This window comes from Protopterus annectens, chromosome 1.part0, assembly GCF_019279795.1.
Source record: "Protopterus annectens isolate FY-2018-M chromosome 1.part0, PAN1.0, whole genome shotgun sequence".
NCBI lineage: Eukaryota > Metazoa > Chordata > Ceratodontiformes > Protopteridae > Protopterus > Protopterus annectens.
The window spans coordinates 517202226-517226506 of NC_056725.1; the positions used below are offsets into that span (position 1 = coordinate 517202226).

The 24281-nt window shown below is 38.6% G+C and overlaps 1 protein-coding gene across 1 annotated transcript in view; it reads right to left on the reverse strand.

Annotated features, from left to right (window-relative positions):
• ABCC10 (ATP binding cassette subfamily C member 10) overlaps window positions 1-23580 on the reverse strand; it is a 1243619-nt gene extending 1220039 nt beyond the window's left edge. The window contains exon 1 of the mRNA XM_044061090.1: window positions 23250-23580. The gene's annotated coding sequence lies outside the window, so the exon portion shown is untranslated. The remainder of the gene's footprint in view (window positions 1-23249) is intronic.
• Window positions 23581-24281: the final 701 nt, after the last annotated feature.

Below are 24281 nucleotides of genomic sequence, written 5' to 3' on the forward strand. Positions count from 1 at the left end.
GAACTCATACAAATATCAGAAGGAACTGAATACAAACTGATGTCCACTAAAGAGCCGAATTCAATGTCCCCATTGTCAATGTTATTAGGTCTAACACATCTGGCTGCAGCCATGCTAGATAGATTAGCCTCCCCCTCAAAAACCTGCTTATTCCTAATTAAAAAAGTTGCACACACATTGTTCACCGTCGCTGAAGTTTGAGGTTCTCCAAATGAACCTGCCCCAGACATATGCATACATTCTTCACTTAACGAAGATGAATAAGGACAATCAGAAAACTTAAAATGTAAACCCATACTTGATTTCGAGTTACCTCTATCATTTGTGCCCACAGTTTCAGACTCACAATTATTTTGGTTAACTGAATCTAAAGATGAACGACAGTTACAAAAGTTTGCAACATCAAAAGGCCGCCTATCAGAACTTGCAATATTATTTGGATCCAGCTCGAAACTCTTACTAAATGAAGGTACATACAAATTGCGAGATGACATAACTGTCGTGTTATCAAGCATACAAACTTTAAAGTCCAAGCAGTTCCGCTCACCAAACCAAGAAGCTGTCCAGTTATTTGTGGGATCAACACTGTCAAAAACAGTTAAGGAAAAACAAGAAGTATCCATAATGTGATCACTGTTAACCACAGGTGAACTGCTACCAAAATGAAAAAAGTTATAGTCATCATTTCTGCTTAAAGCCAATTCATCGACAGTAAATGCTGCAGCGCTAGGATTAAAAGGTGTACAGCAATCACGTTTGCTATTACTCTCATCTACCAGTCCAACAGACGCTAAATAGCCATTGTTGAAAAAGGTAAGGTCACCCTGCCTTTCAGCAGTTAAACAGCCACACAAACTGTCGCTAAAAGAACTAACGTTGCTATTAGACGCAACAAAATCCATTGAAAATCGTCCCGCTGAATTACGGGGTACAGAACAGCTTTTGAAAAAATTGTCAAAAACCTTCCTGATAAGGCGATTTTATAGCATTAATTATTTAATGATGTCACTATCATGTGTTTTATATAAAAAGGGAGTGGTTTTCATCATTTGTATTCTGAAGAAGTCTGATTAAAGACGAAACCTAGGTAAATTCGTGATGTGGTTTTTTGTCTACTCTTGGTCTGTCTTTGTTCAGAGTAGTAAGGAGCCAATCGTCTAGATAGGGAAACACCTGGAATGCTTGTAGTCAAAGATGAGCTGCCACAACTGCCATACATTTGGTGAACACTCGGGGGGGGCTGTCAAGAGACCGAATAGCAGTGCCCTGAACTGGTAGTGATTGACTCCCAGCCCGAAGGCAGACCATCTTTATGTGGTAGTACGCGTCCTGGATGTCTATAGAGCACATCCAGTTATCCCTCCCTAGGAAGGGAAGAATTAACTGTATCGTGACCATCCGGAATTTTTGAGGTTTGATAAATTTGTTCAATAGGCTGAGATCCAGGATTGGTCTCCAGTCCCCTGTCATTTTTGGCACTAAAAAAAGGACCTAGAGTAAAACCCAGATCCTGTCTGGTCTGGTGGGACAGGTTGGATGACTCTTTTCCTTAGCAGCTTTTCTATCTCAAAGGCTGCTAATTCCCTTTGATTGGCTGGTACATCAGGAATTCATTTGACTGGTCTGGGAGTTAAGTCGAAAGGTATTTGGTATCCTCTGGACATTATTCTCTGCACCCAAACATCGGTAGTAATAAGATGTCAGGCTAGTAGATGCAGAGAAAAACAACCCCCGACAGCTTCTAGAGGGAAGCAATCGGGCCGCTGTTCAAGACTGCTGGTGGGGTCTGCCGGAGAAAGAATCTCTAGCGCCCTCTACCCCGAAAGGGACGTCTTTCATATGAGTTGCCCCCTCTGTCCCAGGGGGATTGTTCACCATGAGTGTCACGAAAAGGTCCTTGGGATTTCTTGAACCACATTTTTCCTCCCTTCCGATTCCTGGAGTAGCACCTCTGGGGGTTGGAAAGGTGTATGCCCACAGCAGACCAGGTCTTTCCGTCTTTCTCACATGTAAGTGTGTCTTGTACTTTAGGCCCAAAAGTGCAGATTCGGCGACAGGTGCATTGACGAAGAAAGATTTAAAGGGGTCTGCGAAGTCACACAACTGCATCCAAGCATTACATCTCGTGACAATGCCTGATGCGGCAGCTCGAGCTGCCCCCTCGGTGGAGTGAGATATCAAATGCATCGAGGGGTTCAAGATGGATTCAAGGGTAGCTAGCTGCAAGGTGACAGTATCACGCACTTCATCAGACAGTACCACACCAAAGAGGAAGACATTTCGTAAATTAGGTCTCTTTGGAGACTAGTAAAGTGTGCCAGATAGTTCAGCGACTGAATGGCAAATGTCGGTGAAGCATAGGTCCATTTCCCTAGTCTGTCCACGGTACGGGACTCTCTGTTTGGAGGATTGATGGTGGAACTATCTTCTGCCAGTTCCCTCTTGGTGGCCACCGCCACGACCATAAAATCAACTGTTAACTGCTAGCAACAGTGGGGCTGGTCTACAGGTGTAGATAAAATGTTTGTCTGTTCTCCGAGGGACAGGTTCTACGTTGTCCGGGGCCTTCCAGGCACGCTGCACAATGAGTTTAACAAGGTCATCTGCCGGTGAGGTCACCAGGAAGTAGATGGCCAGGCACGGAAGGCCTGCAGAAACACCGATTCCTCAGAAGGGTTATAGGACTTCCAGTCTACCTGCTGTTTGAGGGTTTTGAGAATATCTCCGAATGAGATGTCATCTGGGGGAGACCGTGGGGACCCTGACCCTTCCTCCTCATCACAATCAGTGTCTTCAGTGACAGATTCCTCCGGTGAATCAAGGTGCTTCCTCTTGCTCCATTTCTTCCGGGGTGGCTCCCCAGTGGGATCTTCTGAGGAGGACTCCGGAGAAGGGGTTCCCTTCAAAGAGGGTTCTTGTGACTCCAATGCCCGGGGTTCCAAAATAGAGGATTGGGAGAGGAGCAAGAGAACTGGAAGCCATTGGAGCCATGGACACAGATGGCACCAGCAAGACAAAATAGGTACTGGGCTAGATACCAAGGTATGGACGGTCCAAGCACTGCTTCGGGAGAGCATTGGTTCCAATGGAGCCGATGCAGACAGGGAAAACATTGCTGTCAGAACTGAGTCAGTATGCACTGGAGGTATCTTGTCCTTGGCAGGTATTCAAGTTTTGCAGCCGAAGAAACTGTCAGGACCATGGCTGGGGATGGTGCCAAAGCAGGTACAGTGATCGCAGCCGATGTTGGATCCAAGGACGGCACCGAAGTCAGTGGTGCCAAGGTCGGAGCCGAAATAGGGGTGAATATCATGGATGGCAAGGGAAAAGACACAAAGCCCGGTGCTGAAGAGGTCTGCACCAAGCAAGCATGGAGCCAACTCGGTTTCGCAACTGACAGAGATGCAGGAACTGAGTGACTCTGTTTGTCCTTATGTTTTTTGGTCTTTGGAGGGGGGAGACCTCCGACCCAGATAGAGCCTCCGAAAAGGGTGCCTTGAGTAATCCGTTTTTCCTTATGTTTTATGGTCTTTGGAGGGGGTGAGACCTCCGATCTAGACAGTGCCTCCGAACAAAAAAAGTGCCTTGAGTAATCCGTTTTTTCTTATGCTTTTTGTTCTTTGGAGGGGGTGAGACCTCTGACCCAGATAGAGCCTCCAAAAAAGGTGTCTTGAGCAAACCTTTTAAGATAAGTTTATTATTACGTTCTGCTAGTGTACTATTACTAAAACTAGCACAAAAGTCAGAGTCAGCTCTAATAAGAGCCAAGTCCAAACAGTAGACACAACGAACATGTGCATCTGAGTTAGGCATCTTACATCCACACTTGTCACACTGTTTAAATCCCAACTTAGCTTTATCTGACATAGTAAGGCAACAAGGCTATCCTATTGAAAAAATAAGGGAGAAAATATCAGTGATGTTATTTTAAAAAAATACCACTAGTAGAAAGGAAAGGCCTGTCAAAGACGGGCAAGAGGGACAGTACCAATAAATGTAAAAAATTAAATTACCAAGGAAAAGGGTAGGAAATAGGCTTAGGTTATAGGCGACAGTAAAAAAAGGCTAACATGACTAAAAATTAAATAATTTTGAAAAGAAACTGTCTTAAAATTAACAATTTTCTACTTAGCTTTGAGAGAGATGGCTAGCACGTCTGACTAGGAACATGGCAAATGAGATCTGGAGTAACTAGGAGAGGGTCATTGTGGGTAGGTCTTCGCCAAGAGGTTTTGGCTTGCACGAGCTGGGAAATGGCCGTATCGGTTCTGAGGATGGAACCGAGGTTCTAACTGTAATGAAAGATTTACAACATCAGATTTTTATTTATCTCAATGTTTTAATGAACATATAAAAATTAGAAATATGTAAGTTAAACAACAATTTTGAGACATATAATGCTTCTCTTATTTGTCGCACATATATACCGGTTTTAACAGATACAGACTTGTGTTCACTTTGCTGTTAATGACAATTTTGTTTAATTGAAGCAGACAGATTTGGTCTTTTTACAATAATAGATGAGTAAGTTTGGTTGGATGGTTAGACTATTCAAGGAGGGAGTGTTACTTTTAAAATCCTTTGAACCCCTCATGGAGTGTAAGTGTGGAGTTACATTAGAATTTTTTATTTTTGTGGGTATCTACAATAGCAATTATGTATCTAATTAAATGTTTAAGTATTAATGTAAGTATGACTATTAATAAGCAGTTCTTTAACAAAGAAGAGATGTCATACGAGGTCCATATAGTTAATTTTAAGAGAGTTACATCTCAACTGTTGACTTGTATGACAAATGACATTTATTAATTGTATTTCCATTAATATTAATTGATTGAATAACAGTTGCAAGAGGGGTAGTCTAAACAAATATCTGAAGTTATTTAACTCTCAAATTATTTTTCTACAAGAAATACACTTACTGACAGAAAATAACGACAGACTCAATGCTAAACATTACTCTATATCATGTAATTTACAATATAATAAAAAAAAGGAGTTGCTATATAATGCAAAACTTATTTGTCTAGGCCTAAAATCATTGACACATATACGGATGATAAAGGTATGCTTTGTTCTGTTACCCTAGAATATAACAAGAGAATATTAACCCTTATTAACTTATACTGGATTCCTGAAATAGGAATGAATACCATTGAACTTCTAGAACACGTAATTCAAATTTCAAAAGGCAGCATTATACTAGCAGGAGATTTTAATTGCATAGTGCCACCAAAGGATACTAATACAACAGGTAAACGGGAAATACAGACATCAGCAAAGGCACTGTTAAAGTTCACCAAACAATTTCACCTTAGGGACATAAATAATTTCTCAGATCCAGAATGACTTTTCTTTACTCATTCCTCATATAGACATAGAACACAATCCGGAACTGATACAGTATATGTCTCCAATGAGTCGATAGATAAACTAGGCAAAGTTAATGTGGCATCATACCCACTTTCAGATCACAATGCAATCACTTTTGAGCTATTTTTAAAATCTAACAATAACATTAAGATCAGGAGGATACTAGCATATGTAACTTCCTTAAAGGATTTTAAGGACTTTATTACAGAAAATCTTTTTTTATTGAAATTAACAATACAGGTGATATTTCAGAAATCTATCTATGGTATGCACTAAAAGCATATATTTTTGGTAGAGTCACCAATTGGCTATCAAAGAAAAAACAATGGCACAAAGAACTGTATGAGATACAAGAAAAACTTGACAAATTAAAACTGGAAAATTGGACTGGTAATAATAACATATTATGTAGATTATTAATCTAAGTATTTGGAAATTTTAAATCATAAAACTAGGATTAATCTAGAAAAGTTTAAGATAATCAATTTCTTTATTAACCCAAAATCTATGCATAAGTTAGCTAACAGAACAAAACTACTTAGTAAGTCTAACCATGTAAAGAAGATTTATTCACATAAAAGAAAAGGAAAAGTGACGGAAATAGAAAATATTTTAAAATACTTTAGAAATGATTGCATCAGGTAATGATGGAATTATTCCAGAACTCTATAGATTACTACCTAAAGAAGCCTTAATCATATTACACAAAGATTTTTTTCTATAGCTGAAGACTTAACAAAAGTCTCCCCCTCCTGGAAATATACTATACCCCAATTTTAAAAACTAACAAAGATCCAACTGAATGCTCGTCTTACAGACCAATTTCACTTTTAAATGCAGATTATAAATTATTCATGGCAGTTGATGCTAAGATTAATCAGGGAAGGTAGAATATATTTTAATGAGGATTAAACGGGTTTTATTCTAAATAGCAATACTTATAACAGTATCAAAAGAATAAGTACAGTAATTGACTATGTAAACAAACCAAAAAAGAAACTAACATTAATGAGTCTAAACATTAACAGTGCTTTTGACTCTCAATTAGAAATATCTTTTGTTAGTCTTACAGGAATGTAATTTTTCAAGCAATTTTACACATCTTATAAATCTTCTTTATGACAACTGTTTTGCGTAAGTTAAAACAGATGCTTTTACTTCTGGTTCAATACAAATTTTGAACGGAACTAAACAAGGATGTCCTCTTTCAACCATGCTTTTCACTCTAAATATGGAACTTTTTGCTAATTTTATTAGGTCAAATTTAGGTATACAAGGCATTGGCATAAACTGGAATTTGATTTCTAAAATCCAAATATCTGCTGATGACATTCTTCTGACACATTGACAGTGATATTTCCCTTTCTGCTGTTTTTAAGGCAATGGATGAGTTCAAAAAAATCTGGTCTCTCCCTTAATGCAAAACAAAAATACTACCCATAAATGCCAATACTGATAGGATAAATGATAGATGTACTAAATACATTGTCAAAGAGAGAAAAATCAACTATTTAGGGATAATTATAACAGATAACATTAATAATACAATAAATTACAAATTATACTAACAACATAATCAGTATAAATAATCTAATAAATACATGGAACACATTTTTCTTCACAATGGAAGACAGACTATCTATAATCAAAATGATGTTACCAAAAATCTTATATGTTATTCAGTCATTATCCTCACCTCCATCCAAAACATGTACTAAAGAATTTAATACATCAGTTTTAAACTTTCTTTGGTTCCCCAACAGACCAAGAATTGCCTTGAATCATCATATAAGGGACTGGACGGCAGGAGGGATTGGACTACCAGCTCTAGAATTCTATTCTTTATCATCAATTATAAAAACAATATCTCTTTGGATAAATAATATTTACACAGCCAGATGGAAAAAGTTTCTAGGATGCCTTTTCATATATTTTAAACACAACATAAACTGTAATCATATCATACTACACAATAGTTTACATTGGTTGCTAAAAGATTACTTTTCAGAAAGGAGTCACCAGACAACTGGCTTTTATTTTATTTCTACTATATTAAATACCTTTAGAAACTTAATTTATAGAAATCCAACATATAATGCATGGATTTTCTTCTTTTCCCTATAGCACACACTGAAAATAATATTTTCACTTCAAAGTTAGACACAATGATTACAGTTAAAGAGGAAAAATCTGATGTACTGGTTTCAATTAATGAATAATGAAAAACTGCATTATGTTGATTATATTGTAAGTAAATATGGTTTAAGCAAATATATGTAGTTGGATGTACAATCTTGCAGACAATATGTAGAAGGTAAAATTAAGTTAACGTAACCAACAGTAAGAGATCTTATCCCAAAATTAATTGAATTTTTAATACTATTAATACAACAAAACATCCTGGGAGATGGTCCCTTATCCAAATTATGTAGAGTGGTGAGGAAAGAAACAAAAAGTTGGAATGACAATTACTGGAGCTATTTTACTCACATTAATAATAGACTTCCAGATGAAGAGGATAAAAAAATATTTTAATATCTTCCAGACAACTTCTTCTCTTAGATTTATTTATTTATTATTATTTATTTCCAGTTTGATAACCGGGGAGGTTCACTGGGCTCAAGGAGCCCTTTTTCAGTGAAGGCCCAGGGAGAAAAGCTCCATATTACATACAAGAAAATCAAACTTATGATTATTTCAAACAAATGTAGAATTATATACTGAGATATAGCAAAATACAACTGAAAAAAAAATGAATACTCTTCATGACATATATGTAGTTGCTTAGAGAGCCATTTGCACAGCATGAAGTTGAACTGAGGCAGTGGAATAAGCTGACAAATATTTAAAAACTATGATATTGCAAGTCTTCTGTTAGTAGTTGCAAAGACAGAATATTTGAACGATAGAAGTGTAGGTTTAGTAGTATGTGGAAGAAATAAAGGAGGAAAGTGCAGTGTGTACGAAGTATACATTCAAGATTCTGGCGAAAGAAAAGAGGGGCAGGTGAGTAGTAGAAGGGAGGTGGTTGTTTAGAAGAAAAAGAAATCTGGTGTAAGTAGAGAGAGGCAGTTGTTTAGTAGCAAAAGTGGAGTACACACATGTCAGGGATGATTATAGTAGCTAGTTAGCAGCATCTCTTAGCATGAGCCTTATATGTAGGTAGAAAGGAAAGAGAAAATGTCCAGATAGGGAGAGAGAGTAGAGTTACAATGCTATGTACAGCATTTACATTATATACATTCAAGGTTTTGATGTTATATTACGTTAGATTCAGAGAGGGGAAGCTGTAGAGGAAAAACAGCAAGGTGTAGAGGTACATGTATAGGAGGCAATTAGCAGAATAGGGGCATTAGCAGGATTAAGTAGGTAGGGTGCAATTACATTTCCAATTATGGGAGAGGTAGGAATGGAGCTGGGATTTGAAGTGTTCAGATTTTTTAGAATTTTTCAGTGAAGATGGGAGAGAGTTTCCATTTTTTTTTTGCTAAGGATAGATGGGATGGAAATGTTTTACTTGGAAATTCTTGCATAAGATCTTTCTTCACACCTCATAAAAATGAATAAATGTTTAAAAAAAGCAAGTCTGTTAAGAGATGTAAACAGGAGCTTAAAGCAGATTTGAAACACATGTTCTTGGACTGTGTTGTATTTACACCTTATTGGAATAACATTAATCAGGTGTAATTTGGGGACAATTTTGTTTTATCCAAGTCATTAACTTGTTTTAATACCCTTATTCCTGTTTGTGTTAAAAGGTTCCCTATTAGAACTGTGAAGGTCCACTTACATGAACACGAAAACGTGAATTCTTTGAAAAAGGCTATAGCTTCATTCATCCAATTCTTGGCTATAACTTACCTTGCAATTGATAAAATGAACCATAAAAGAGGGAAATTCATTCTTTTAACACGGGTCTATAGTATAAGCACGAAAGAGCTTTTCAGCAAATACGTAAACAGCGACACATATTGCGCAAACCGTGAAAACACCAAATGCCCTGAAACTCGAAATTCAAAATGTTGAATCATCATAGTTGGCCTTCTGCGATATAGCTCCTTAAGGTAAGTGTGCGACAGTTACGGACCTTAGGGTTAGGGTGCAGGTTAAGGTAAGTGCATAGATGGTAATGTATGCAAGGTTTAGTGTATGGTTAGAAGTAGGGTTTTGTTTAGTGTATGCATGTGGTTTATTTATTTTGTTTGGGTAGTTAGTATGTAGCAGGTGGTGGGGTTGGCTAACTATGATGATTCGAGATTTTGAATTTCGTGGTTTAGGGCATTTGGTGTTTTCGCAGTTCGCGCAATATGTGTTGCTATTTTCGTATTCGCTGAAAAGGTCTTTCGTGCTTATAATATAGAACTGTGTTAAAAGATGAAATAGCCTCTTTTATGGTCCATTTTATCAATTGCGAGGTAAGTTATAGCCAAGAATTGGATGACTGAAGCTACAGCCTCTTTCAAAGAATTCACCAATATTGCAACCAAAGTATGTCACCTGGAAATTATCACCATTAACTCAACATCTAATAGAATCACCTCCTACTATAACATGTGGACAAATTTCAAGGAATTACTCGATAAACAAAAATAGCTGTACTCATATCAGTCGTGATGTACAACATTTTTTTTTGAGAATCTTCATTGTTAGTAGACACTCTTGTAAATAGTTGTTCTTGTTCTTTTTTATTCTCACAAATTTCTAAACAGAATTATTGTCATGATCAATTTGTTTAGTTAACAATCTAATAAAAACTTTTCAAAAAAAATAATCTAGGAATCTTTCTTCTCTACACAAATTTGAATAAAAAAAACTTCCAGCTACTATTCAATTCTTTAAAAAAACACTACTACTACTATTTCACCCCAGAATTACACACCAACAGATCACCCTTCACTATAATATCATTTACTAACACTGAATCTGAACTAGCCCCACATACAAACCTATTAGGCATTATAACTGGCATAATCTGACCACCATTCAAACTACTGTTTGAAAAAAAAAAAAAGTATCATCAAAAACTTGACCTCTTGTATAGAGCCAAAGCTTTTTGCACATAAAGTGGCAGAAATTATTATCCACAGCCTGCCTCTTTCCTGTCTTCTTACACACTTCTGCTGTATTTACACACCTGCAATCTGCTCAAGAAACTGAGCTGGAGCATTTTTATAACAAAGTAGTAAATGTTGCCACTAACCTGCCATCAAGGACCTATCACCTCTTGGCCCTTAGGCAGCTTAACTGGTTGTAACTACCCAATTACCTTTCTACTCTAAATAAAACATAGCACACATTACATATTAGTCACATAAATGTCCAGTGTTCTTCATATTGATCACTGTTGCAGTAGTGTAAGCTATAAGGGTTGGGTCTACTTCTAAATTTCGAACTTTCAAAATGTCGACTTTCTTATGGTCCCATAAGGGTTATATCCTGCCATGGATATAACAGCCAACCAGCTTCCAAAGCCTCAGGACATATTCCACAGGCACAAAGTGTCACTCCGCTCCAAATGAGCTGACTAAAAGACAAGTTTGGGCTCAAGCTCTTCAGAGCTTTACTGCTGCCAAAGAGTTCGCTCCTCTGAGGCTTTCAAGGATAGACTGTTCATGTGTGCTTTCCTTTGCTGGGCGAATAAGTTCCCTCTGGGAAAAAAGCTTCCATTGCTTTTTTTATTTACTGATTTTCTAATACTTTCCCCTTCAAGAAAGTTATTTTAAAGCTATGAGTGTTGTTTTTTAATTGACTGTCTTGAGACTGTAATGTACTTTTAAATGGAGCACTCATTTTCTGATTCACACTCAAGAGGAGAGCTCAATTTCTGAGTCTTCCTGTGGTGGTTTCTATTTCTTAAACAACTTTCTTCAGTTATAGTCACCAAATAAATTTGTTTGATCCAAAATCAAATTCTTTCTCCTGTCCATTAAATCACATAATACAGCTGGCGATGCTCACCACTCATGCCATATCTCCAAAATATGGAGTAACAATCCTTTTCTATTGAAACTCACATGAATTCTTCAGCAGTTTAAAACTCACCTCCATCTACACCCTACAACATATTGGCTGTGTTATTACACATTATCACCTGGATAATGTCATATCTATCCCTACCTCCTCTTCCCTGTTTATACCTTACTTCTAGTTATTTCAACTACTTCACTAGTCAGTAATGCATTTCAGGCTGACTGATGGTCACTTCTAGTACAATAATCCTGCAGAGTCCACAAGATAATTTTCACACAGCTCACTCTTCATTAACACTAATGCACTGCAAATTTGTAATTTCCACTCCAAATCACACAGCACACACTCATTGTTCCACCCTTAGGCTGACAAACTATAGACGAAATCTACAGCTTTTACCCAGTTTCTCTTTGACCCCCTTCTAATCTATTTAATTTCTACTCTATCGATATCCCCTTCTGTTTTCTTACCATATGCAGCACAGCCTTAAACTGCTCTTTCTTGTCTTGCCACCTCATCCAGCTTCACTACTTATCCTTATTCGCACTCCCCTGCCACATTATACGGTTATAGCTGACAATTAATTTCTTTAACTTGATTTCATTTTACTGCCTGCTATACTTTTAATATACTGTGTTTAGATAAACAGTATTTGAAGATTTTTTTCAGTTTTATGTTGTTAGTTCTTAGAAGCTTAGTTAGTTCACATTACCACATCTTTCTGCTTAATTCTACAAACTCTAATTTAAATTGTACATTAACATTTAATACAGTGTTCATTCTTTCTAAATTGTACAGCAATATTTTGACTTACTTTCATTTTTAGATTTTGCATTCCAGTGTTCACGTACTTGCATTTTATATTTTTCTGGAGATTTTCTCCCCAGGCCTCTGCTGAAGTTTTTTTTTTTTTTTGCTGGAGTTCAATAACGTGCAGATCACCACAGGCAAAATATTGTACCATATTCTAGCCAGCTACAGGTCACCACCCATGTCACAAGAAGCTCACAATGCATACTTGAACCTACTGGACACGTACCATCCAACCTAACACCCTACTCATGGAAGACTTTAATCACCCCTCTATTGCCTGGGAATCATACATGGCCTTAAACCTACAAGTACAGAGCTTCCTGGACTTCATAAATACAAACACCCTGGACCAAACAGTGAGGCTCCAACATACTAGACTTCATGCTCACAAGTATAATAGAACACAGCACGCCCCCCCCCCCCCATGTCTCGTCCTTCTTGATAAGGTCCACCCATAAAGCTGTCTCCTTCAAACTCAATGTAATTCCATTTAAACTAGTAACAATTAGGAACAATTCCAAGGCAAATTACCTTTTATAAGTGATGGTTTGTCAAAATTCAGTGCCCCCCCCCCCAAGATCACATTGAACACCGCAACCTATGCTACATTGCGCTCATAAATTCTGTGCAGCCATGTTAATGGCTACACAGTGGATTCTGTACCTACCAGATGTCAGTCCAGGACTAGCCCCAGAAAAAAAAACACCCTGGTGGCATCCCAAATTAAACAGGATATTCAACAAAAGGAAAAAAATTATGGTAAAAATCAGGAAGGGCAATTCCCATGAAGATAAAAACCTCTCTCATCAAACTAAATAGGCAACAAAGAGGGTAATTTGGTCAAACATAGCCAGCTTTGAGGATAAGATATCCTCACAGGTGAAAGATAACCATAAGGCCTTCTTCAGCTACAGCAAAAACATCAAGGGCAGCACACAGCAATGTGGTGAATTCATGGTTAATGGGGTCACATTCACCAAGCCTGCCAATATAGCAAACCTGTTAGTGGATAAATTCAATTCCAACTTTACCCACCCCCACCAAACCCCTCCTACTATAACTAGGGAGCATAAACTGGCTGTGTTTGCTAAAGCCATGACCATGTCTTCAATGAACACCAATAACATCCCAAGATGCCTCCTAAACAGTCTAAAATATAATTTATCAGGACCCCTGAAGTTATTTAACTATAGTCTTAAAATAGATTTTGTGCCACGTGAATGGAGAACCGTGACAGTCACCCCCCTTAATAAGGGAAAGCCTTCAGCAGATCCTGAAAACTAAAGGCCTATTAGTCTGACTAGTCTTACTTGCAAAGCCATGGAAAGAATGATCTTGGAAATTATCAACAATGATATAGGGACCTCCAGGCACTGGATCCATCCCAGTTTAGCTTTGTCAAAGGAAGGTCATGCTTACTTAGTCTGATGAACTTCTTTTAAAAGGTCACTAAGGCAATGAATGAGGGGAAAACTGTGCATACTACCTATCTAGATCGGGCTAAAGTACTTGATACACTAGCCCACTCAAGCATTGTCAACAAACAAATGTCACGAGATGGGTTGCCAACTGGCTCATGGACAGAACCCACATGCTAAGAGTTGCAGGAGCTAGGTCTGACTCTAAACCGGTTACAAGTGGCGTTCCCCAGGGCTCAGTCCTAGGACACCTCCTGTTCTGCATATACTTCTCAGAGGTACAGGCAAGCACAGGAGGACTATGGCTCACCAAGTTCGCAGATGACTGCAAACTAGGGGCTATAATTGATTCTCCAGCTGACACAGACATCCTCCAAAAGGGTCTCACTGAGACAGATACCTGGTGTCAAAACCATGGTCTCAAGCTAAATGCCAAAAAGTGCATAGTCATCCCCTTTGGAAAAAACAAGGTACTCACAGACTACCACACAGGTGGTAGCCCCCTAAATACGAAAGACGTAATAAGGAATCTGGGGACCCAAGTAGATAGTAACCTCTCCTTTGATAATCACATTGCCAAAGTGGTTAGAAAATCCTTCTATGTGGCCCACATAATCACAAAAGGGTTTGCATCCAGATCGAAAGAGGTCATTGGGCCCCTCTAAGCATCACTCATCAGACCCATCACAGAGTACAATGCCCCATTTGGGATGTACCTTACAAGACACCTGCAACAACTGAAAAGACGACAAAAATTCCTCACCAAGAGGATCACTGGCCTCAAGCAGATGTCCTATGCATCTCAACTGAAGAAACTCCAGCTGTACTTGGTTGCATACCGCCTACTCAGAGGTGATCTCTGCCTGACATACAAGGCCATGTCCAACCCAGAATTGATGGACATACTCCACCTAAAGAAAACCATATCCCCTCGAGCCACACGCTCCAGGGATCTAAACTTCACCTCAACAATAAATAGGACATGCTGGAGGGACAGATTCCTGTCCCAGAGACTTCCCATCCTCTGGAACAAGATTCCAATCTACAACAGGCAGAGCTCCTTGCTAACCCTCTTCAAGAGAAACCTTGACGAGTGGATGGGAAACAGAAAGTTTACCCCAGGGATCACTTCAATGGCTCTGCTGGACAGAGGCACAGGGAGCTAATCTAAGGGGGTGGCGAAAGCCAACACATTCTGGCTAGGCTTATAAATGCCTTCGGGCAGATAGCCTAGTACCTACCTATGAACCTAAACTTAAGGAAATAGGTATAAACCCCTTTATAACAGGCTGGATAGCTAGCTGGTTCACTAATAGGACCCAGGATGCTAGAATCAATGAGGCCACCACCATAAATAGGCTGGCCACCAGTGGAGTCCCCCAGGGCTCTGTGCTAGGTCCACTCTTCTTTGGCATCTACTTCTCTGAAGTCAAAACGAATGTCAAAGGTCTCTGACTAACCAAGTTTGCAGATGATTGCAAACTGACAGCAGTCACTGAATCCCAGGATGAGAACACCCTGCAGGTAGGTCTGACACGGACAAGCGCTTGGTACTAAAGCCATGTGTTAAAAATTCAATACCAAGAAATGTATTACAGCATGTTTTGGGAAGTTGACCACCCATGGTAACTATGTCATCAATAAACCACCCCCAAAAGTTGATTGATTAGTTAAGGATCTGGGAACTCAAGTAGATAGTAACCTAGCCTTCAATCAACATGTGTCCAAGGTAATAAGAAAATCCTTATTTGTTACTCAACTTATAAGCACGGGCATGGCATCTATGCCCAGAGAGGTCATCAAACCACAGTACTCAGCCCTCATCAGACCCACTATAGAGTTTAATGTCTCCTTCGGTATGTACCTAACCAGACACATGCAGTAACTGAAACGTCCACAAAGGTTCCTTACAAAAAAGAATACAGGCAGGAAAATCAATGTCGTACGCTGATCACCTCAAGGCCCTGTCTCCTTACTTGGCATCACACAAACTTATTTGATTCCAAGATATTAGCTTCATAACTTCTGTCTGAGAAATACATTAACATTTCATCCATTTGTTTATTAAAATGTTTTAATATCTGTATTTAGCCTACTTAAATACTTGTCACGTGAAGATATTTATTTTTATAAACATCCTTTCTATAAATGTTAGTATTAATCTCACCACCAGTAACAGATAAAAACATCTAAAAAATTAACTCTGTCAAATGAAAATGCTAGTTTAAATGTTAAAGTTGTTGCATCACATAAATATTCCATACATCATGGTAGCTATTGTTACATTAATGGAATACACAGAATATAAGTAGATTTCCTTATTGCAAGCTGGTTGTGCACCAGGTTTGAATGCCACCATTAGTATTAAACCAGTATTAAAGATAAACCCTAATAAGATAAGAATTAATTATTATATATGTATATTTATATGTTGATTATAACAGTTCTTAATATAGTATGTTTGGGCTTCATGATGATTGAATGCTGAAAGTTATTTAGTTTTTAGTACTAATTAATTGACTGAATAACCGAGATATAACTTTGCTATTTAAGAGTTTGTGTCTTTAAAAGTTTTTATACCTACATTGAGAAAGAGCTATTCTGCTCAACAGCTTTGAGCATTAAAAATATTATTCATTTGTGAACTTTCATGTGGTTGTATTTTTCCTATATAAATCAAATTTGGGGGTCACACCTGGGTTGCACTCTAGTTTTATAAGGGTTTACAACCTATGTACCTATGAACCTATAATGTTAAGGGGTATACCAGCACTCGCAGAACTCCCTCCCTTGCCCCCAGGTAAGCTACTAACAAAAGTGTGTAATCTACAAACTCAGTCTACTAAATAAAGCAAACTGACATTCATCACAATTTTTTTTATTAAAGTTTTCCTGGACAGTTTACTTGGTAGGATTAAAGCATATGAACAAGGTTCCCTCTTGCAAGCTTAAGAAGTCTTCTATTTTGCTAAAGATTCCCTGCAGTTAAGAAATGAAACTTCCATACTGCATTGCTAGAGAGGCAGCCACAGTGGTCCAGCAGTTAGAATTCTCACCTCAGAGCAAGAGGTTCTCCAGTTCGATTCTCAGCTGGGGTGCCGTATGTGCGAAGTATGCATGTCCTCCCTGTGGTCACATGGGTTTCCTCCAGATGCTCAAGTTTCCTCCCACATTCCAAAGACATCCAGTAGGTGGACTGGATACGCTAAATTGGCCATAGGTGTGAGTGTGTGTAAGTGGTACGGATGAACTACAGTGGCAGGGCTAGCCACCCGGTGGTGTAAAAACCTTGGCTCAAGATGACTGGAAAATAAATGCATTTTCAATTTTAAATCACAGGATATTATAAACTCTGGCAAAGGTTAACATGTCTGTCTGTCTGATTTTAAACATTGCCATCACCTGGCCTCATCACAAAGCTGACTCATATTTGATTCAGACAAGCTCAAAAGTCTATGGGTCATATCTTCATTTGGACTAATATTCTAAAACTGACACTACTGTAAGCAATTTTGACATACTTCAGTACAGGACAGAATACCATGAAAGACAGTGGGGGGTCAATGTTACCTGTGTTGAAGCAGTTAAATATGGATCTTAGTTTTCCACCTGCTACTGAGAAAAATGAAACAGTAAATGACAGTAATTTTAACAAGATAAAGAAACAAAGACACTAATACAGCATGTGACAAAGAACCAAAGAACACATACGCAAATGCAAACCACTCATATAAAAGGCTAAAGATTAGTGAGATACTGCAAGGGTCCGGTACTTTAGTGTATCATTACAAGTGACACTGCAGAAAGTTCTGAAAGAAAAATTTGTCATTATGCTGAGAACATAAAATTATGCAAAAAGGTTGAAACACAGAAAAGTATAACAGAGTTTCATACATCTTGATATTCAACACTTGTTTTACTTTACCGAAACTACATTGTGACTGAAAAGGATCATGATGCAGTCCTCCTACACACACAAAGTATGAATGACAAAGCTGAGGGACCACTCCTTTTTGGCATTTACTTCTCTGAAATCAAGGCCAATGTCAATGGCCTCTGGCTGACTAAATTTGCAGATGATTGCAAATTAGGAGCTGTCACTGAATCCCACACTGACACAAATGTTCTCCAGGAAGGGCTGACACAGAGACACAACTGGTGTCAGAGCCATAGACTAAAACAAAATTCCAAGAAATGCATAACAGTATCCTTTGGGAAGTCATCCACCCCTGGTAACTATCATATTGACAACACATCCCTTAGACTTGACCCAGTAGTCAGGGACGTAGGGACACACATACACGGTAATCTAGTCTTTGGCCATCATATGTCTACAGCAGTGAGGAAATCATTCTATGCTGCTCAACTTATAAACAAAGGTATGGCATCTAGTTTCAAGGAAGTCATTGTTCCACTGTATTCGTCAATTCGTCATTCGTCAGAACAGTGCCCACTTTGATATGTACCTAACGAGACATATCCAACAATTGGAATGTCCACAGAGGTTTCTCACTAAAAGAAAACAGAGCATAAGTAAAACGTCCTATGCAAATCGCCTCAAGTCCCTGTCTCTGTACTCTAACTTCTACGGGCTTTTGAGGGGAGATCTATGCCTGGCATATAGGACACTGTCAGATCCCACACTGACTGGCCTCCTGCACATCCACAAAACAAATAGCACCAGAATTACTTGTTCTAAAGACTTAAACCTTGCCTGTGATATAAATAGGACCTGCTGGAAAGACAGGTATGTATCCCACAGACTACCCCATATTTGGAACATGCTCCCCATCAATGTGAAGCAGAGTTCCTCCCTAACCCAATTCAAGTGTAACTTGGGCAACTGGATGGGGAACAGGAAATTCATCCCTAGCTTGGCACCTATGTCTCTAATGGACACAGGCAACCTATAAATAGTTCATCTGCCAGGCCCCTTGCTTAAAAATATTTCATCTCCCAAGACCCTGCTTACACCTATCAAGGTTACCAGAACTTCCTAGAGATTTGGGATGCATGGCTAGGCTTAAAAAGGCCCCAGTGGTCATTAACCTAGTAAACACCTATGAATCTATAAAGTTATGCATAGTACTGACTCTGTGAAGCAAAACACCAGGGAGTACACTCCTGAAGAAGAAACACTACAAACTGCAAATGAGAAAAGAGGGCTGACATGAAGCTAACTTAACAGCAGCAGACAGTAAAAAAAAGACTGGTGCTAGGATGTAAAGAAAGAAGCAACAATCTAGTGGAAAACAGTAAACGATTCTTTCTATATACAGACAGTTGTTAAACTCCCATCTGGAGTACTATGTGCAGTTCTATAGACTTTAACATTATAAGCAAAATAACAGAATAAAATCAGTTTAGAAAAGGGACTTGAGAGTGGTCCCCAGTTAGATGAGAAGTCATTTGCTGCAGATATCAAGCTTAATAAGTAGTATGATAGTGTGTGGCGGGGGGGGGGGGTTGCAAAGTTTATGTACCCCAACATAAAACATACAATGCAAGTGGATACTACCTTAGAAAAGAAAGTTAAAAGAAAACAAGAAGATTACACCCTACAGGTACAAGCTCAAAGTACTACTTCACAGAAAGTGCAGTGAATGACTGAAACAGATTTCCAAACGAAAGTAGAGTCCAAAATAGAAACAAATTCAATAACTGATGGCAACTATAATGAAAATGGAAAAATACATTTAAAAAAAGTTATGTATCGCAGTTTTTCCAGTAAGTAATTGGCACATTAGGCGGGTCAAGGAATCCTTACCTCCAGTTCACACCTGTTTTTGTAACATATGTGGAACTCTTTCATGATGTAACAGGAGTACATAAATGGTTAATGAATTAATGCTTACAAAATGGGTTGGGAAACTAATCCTTACATGGTTACTGACTGACCCAGACTCATCCTCACCCCTATTAATCCAGTGTTTAAGAATGAAGGGGAGACGGATGATGATGCTCATGCAAAGAAAGACTTTTCTATTGCTACAAGCCTGACCACCGTCCAAGCCATTACAGCACCTTCCCTGCGGTCAAAAGATCCCAGTTAAATATCTTTAACTATATATTACTGTAACATGGTTATAGGTTATACTTCTGTGATTTAAAAACATTCTAGGCATGTGTTTTGCAACCTCATTTACGTTATAACAGAATAAAGAGCCATACAATGCTGCTAGCGTCAAGTAATGTCCCATACCTCGGACAGAAAATTAACTCAAAAAAGAGATAAACCAAATTAATACCACTGTTATTTTTGCAAAAAGAAAAGAAACAAAGGGTAACAGGACAGGGGCTATGGTTATTCTTTTCAGCAGAATGTGAAGCATCTCCCTTTCCACCTAAACATGTAATTTACCAGCTTATTAAAGAGGCCAGCACGTTACAAAAACAGGTCAACCTGATAGCTCCAGAAACTGTTTACAGTAAACACATTGAAAACTCTAGCTTGGATGGGTCTTTTTTGTAGTTTTTATTTAATGGCAAGCCTAGGTTTAAAAATAAGGTTGCCACCTTTGCATCCTTCCATTTCCTAATAAATAAGCCACAGCCCCTGCATAATGAAAACATGACCCTTGCCTGTGGCAGCCACACTGCCTCCGAGCAAGCCACAGCCAGATGCACCAATTTTAAATGCCACATATACCGGCTGAGGGGCGAGTTTTATATGATATGGCACACTAAGAAAAGTGTTCCATGGCACTCCCCACCCTGCTGTCTACGACCACCAAAGAATCCACCCTAGTGCTCCCTTGTTTTCCTCCCACCCTTTCCTCCTCATACTACCAAACTACTTTTGATTTCTAAGACTTTGTATTGTTAGGTTTTTACTACATGTTATCAACACACATTAAGCGACCAAAAATGTACGGTAACTACTGTACAGGAAATAATTTAATTAAAGTGGAAGTCTGGGGGCCACCATATCTCCAGACGCTTTAGGGTTTTAAATTCTCTGAGGTGTATTTTAGAACTTTATTCCCCCCAATGTCTGGTCCAATGATGACCTGAAAAAAATATATTTGTAAGGAAAGACGCTATTATTTTTCTTTCATAGAAGAAATAAAATTATGTCTAGTGTTCAGGGATGTCATAATGGTTAAAGTATTTATCTCACAGACACAATTGGCTAGGCTTAAAATGGCCCACAAGGGCGTTAGCCTAGTACTTAAAGCTAAGTGCTTAATGTTCATGGCCTATGACACAGTAGTTACCAATAAACTAAGTAGTATTTACCTTTAACTTGACAATGCTTGCGCGTAAGTCAAATCCGGGATGACTGTCTTCTTCCTTACCCCAGAATAGATAGTCACTTTCTGTGTACCCCATCTGTTCTTAAATTGGGATGAAATGAAAGGACAAATGGCCACAGTCCTACATTATAAGTAACTGTTGTCACGACATGCCTCCTCGGCACTAACACCAATTGATAGACACCTTCTGTGCACCTTTTTGAAGTCAAACTATGATGAATGCTTAAAAACAATTATACAATGAACCCCCATTAATATTCCAAAATGTGCAAGTTGATTGGTCAGCGTGCCCATTGTAAATCCCACAATATACCAACGGAAAAAGATCCGGCTGCCTGGATTTTTTTCCGTTGGTATAAAGTGTCCAAAACCTTTTTTTTTTTTTAATAAATTAAAAAAAAAAAAGAAAAAAAATGGGCAATGGAGACTTTCTTTTCTCTGTTGCTTCCGTTTCAAAGCATTGATGTACTGGGTATGCATGGGAACTCAAGTCCCATATGCATGCGCAGTACATCAGCACAAGGAAGCAGTATACCACCACCGGTGGAAGAACAGAAATGCGTCGTTATACAAAGACATTATTTAAGAAAAGTAAGTATTTTTTTTTTAAATAATGTCATTGTATTATAGCAATAACCGACTCTGTGGTTGTGGTATACTGAAATTTACCCACGGTTGGCTTTATTTAATCATGCCAACCATGGGTAAATCTTTATTATACAACGACCAGCCATTAATATTCAAAAATGTGCACACTGATTGGTCAGCGTGCATGTTGTAAATCCGAGTTATAGTAATGGAAAAAGGTCTGGTCGCCCAGACTTTTTCCATTACTATAACTATTTTTTTACAGCAACACTGTCTCCGTTGCTTTTTTCAAAACTGTCTCGCTATATTAAATGGGTTTAACATAGCGAGACAGCTTTAAAGTAAGCAACAGAGATTGTCCGTTGCTTTTTTTAAAGCTGTCTCGCTATGTTAAACCCATTTAACATAGCGAAACAGTTTGTAAAAAGCAACGGAGATCTTGCTTTCTCAATTGCTTTTGCCCACAGCTCTGATGTACTGCGTAGGCATACGCATGTGCAGTACATCAGAACTGCCGCAGAATACCAGACAGCTGCGGAAGGGTATACAATGCCATTATTTAAGAAAAGTAATAATTTTTTTTCTTAAATAATGTCATTGTATAATAGCAATAACCCACTTCTGGGTGTGGGTAATGCTGGATTTACCCATGGTTGGCTTTGTTTGGCCACTCGGGCTTCGCCCTCATGACCAAACCACACCAACCGTGGGTAAATCCAGCATTACCCACACCCAGGCATGGGTTATTGCTATAATATACCACGCCACGTTGTCAGTTATTGCTTACATACACAGCAACATATTTCACCCTATTGCTATCAGCTGAACATATGCAGCAAGCCTCATTTCCCCTACCCCCAGGAGACTGCCACCTGTACATACATCAAACTTCAGTTGTGAAGAAAGCAAAAAAAAAAAAACTTTAATTCTATGCACTACACTGGCATAGACAAGTTATAGTGAACTTCTTTGCCTACTTCTGAGGTATGAATTTTGAGAAAGTTAAAGCTATAGTTGCCACACTGCCCCCAGCCAAAGCACAAGCTAGAATTCTTCTGTGCACACCTTTGATGTTTTACTGTTTGGAAAATTAAAGAAATAATGCCCACCATACTCCCAGCTAACTATAGCTATCTCTGTCCACCTCTAAGTGGTCGAGGTCAGCTTTACATTAAGTGAGGTCCCACTTATACAGCCAGGACTGACAGTCCCCATAAGCTCTGAGGATCTAGATGATCTGTGATGCATTTTATGTCATGTGTGTATACACACACACACATTTTGCTACTCTTTTTGACAACACACACATATACACACACACACACACACACACACACAATGTTTTCTACTGGTAAACTGGAAAAACATTAGTTCACCTGTGACATTCATTCAAAGTGTTGGAAGGAAAAAAGATCACTTAAATAAAACCTACACAGTGACAGGGAGGACATGCAGACTCCACACAGAAAGAAGAACTCAGACAAGCACTGTTAAATGGCAATAATGCTCTCTGTGCAATTGTGACAACAATGTGGTCCTTTCTGACACATTTTAACCAGACCACCAAAGACACTTATTGTGTGCAGTGCCAATACGGACTGTGATAGAAAGGGAAAGAAATAATGTCCAACTTGTTACTCTTGTGCACAGACATATAGGTACATCAACCCCCAACACACACTCATGGATGTAAACATGAACCGCAACAATTAATGTGTTTACACTTCATCTGAATGCTGATAAGAAATTCAAATGAATCAGTAATTATTCTAGAAATCATACCTTAAGAGTTTGTAAGCTGTCACAATAATTCAAAATATCTTTCACTCACCATGAATGGATTTCTTGACATCGACTCTGATTTCCAGTTTTCCTAATAGGGACACAGATTTCCTGATTATTAACAAAACTTCCTGACAGGACAGGTGGCAACCCTATATAGTAACTGCAGCATACTTGAATATCTAACAGTTTATTGTATTTCAAACAGTAATGTCTTGGCACCATAAGTACCAGAAATAGCAGCTTTACAAAAGAAATACGGGAAGCGCCTATAAGGTATACCTTACTAAGAAACCCGAACAAGAACATAAATAAACAAATCACATCTTAAAACTCTGTAGCAATACACGTAGCCCTCCACATACCGAAACTGAAACATGTTTTTAGCCACCTCTATCGCTGACGTCAAGTCCATTAAAGATGACGGAAAGATCAGTGCTGCAGAATCTGACAGTAAAGGTGTCGTGCAAAGTATTGAAAAAAATGTAAATTATAGAAGACTGTGCAGGAAGAAGCTGATGTGCGAAATAATTAATAATAATATTGATATTGTGGAATATGCGGATAGTTTTAGCGCGACCTCTTTCTATGGAGAAGTCACTAGATTCCCTTTCGTCTGCCCCTAAAGCGGTAGTTGTTGGAAGGATAAATAATTTATTCTTTGTCGACCGTGTTAGTTACACGATAGCAATGGTCTTTTTCAGGGGGAGACTGGAAATAATATTCATACTATTTAGGGAAGTTTAATTAATGCTTCGAGGGACCTCGTGTTCTTTTCAATAAGTGCTGTTTTTTTTTTTTTTTTACTCCCTCGGAGCTACTTAACCATATTAGACCTTGGTCTAATCATCATCACCGAACATCGCATCAGAGGGATGACGCACTCGAGAGTGTAGTATTATCAATTATAAAGCGGTGGCGTGGTAACAGACTTCACGGCCTTCAGCACCAAAGGCGAGTGTGTGTTACTATAGCAGTAACCCACGCCTGGGTGTGGGTAATGCCGGATTTACCCACGGTTGGCGTGGTTTTTCGCCCGAGGGACCAAACAAAGCCAACCGTGGGTAAATACAGCATTACC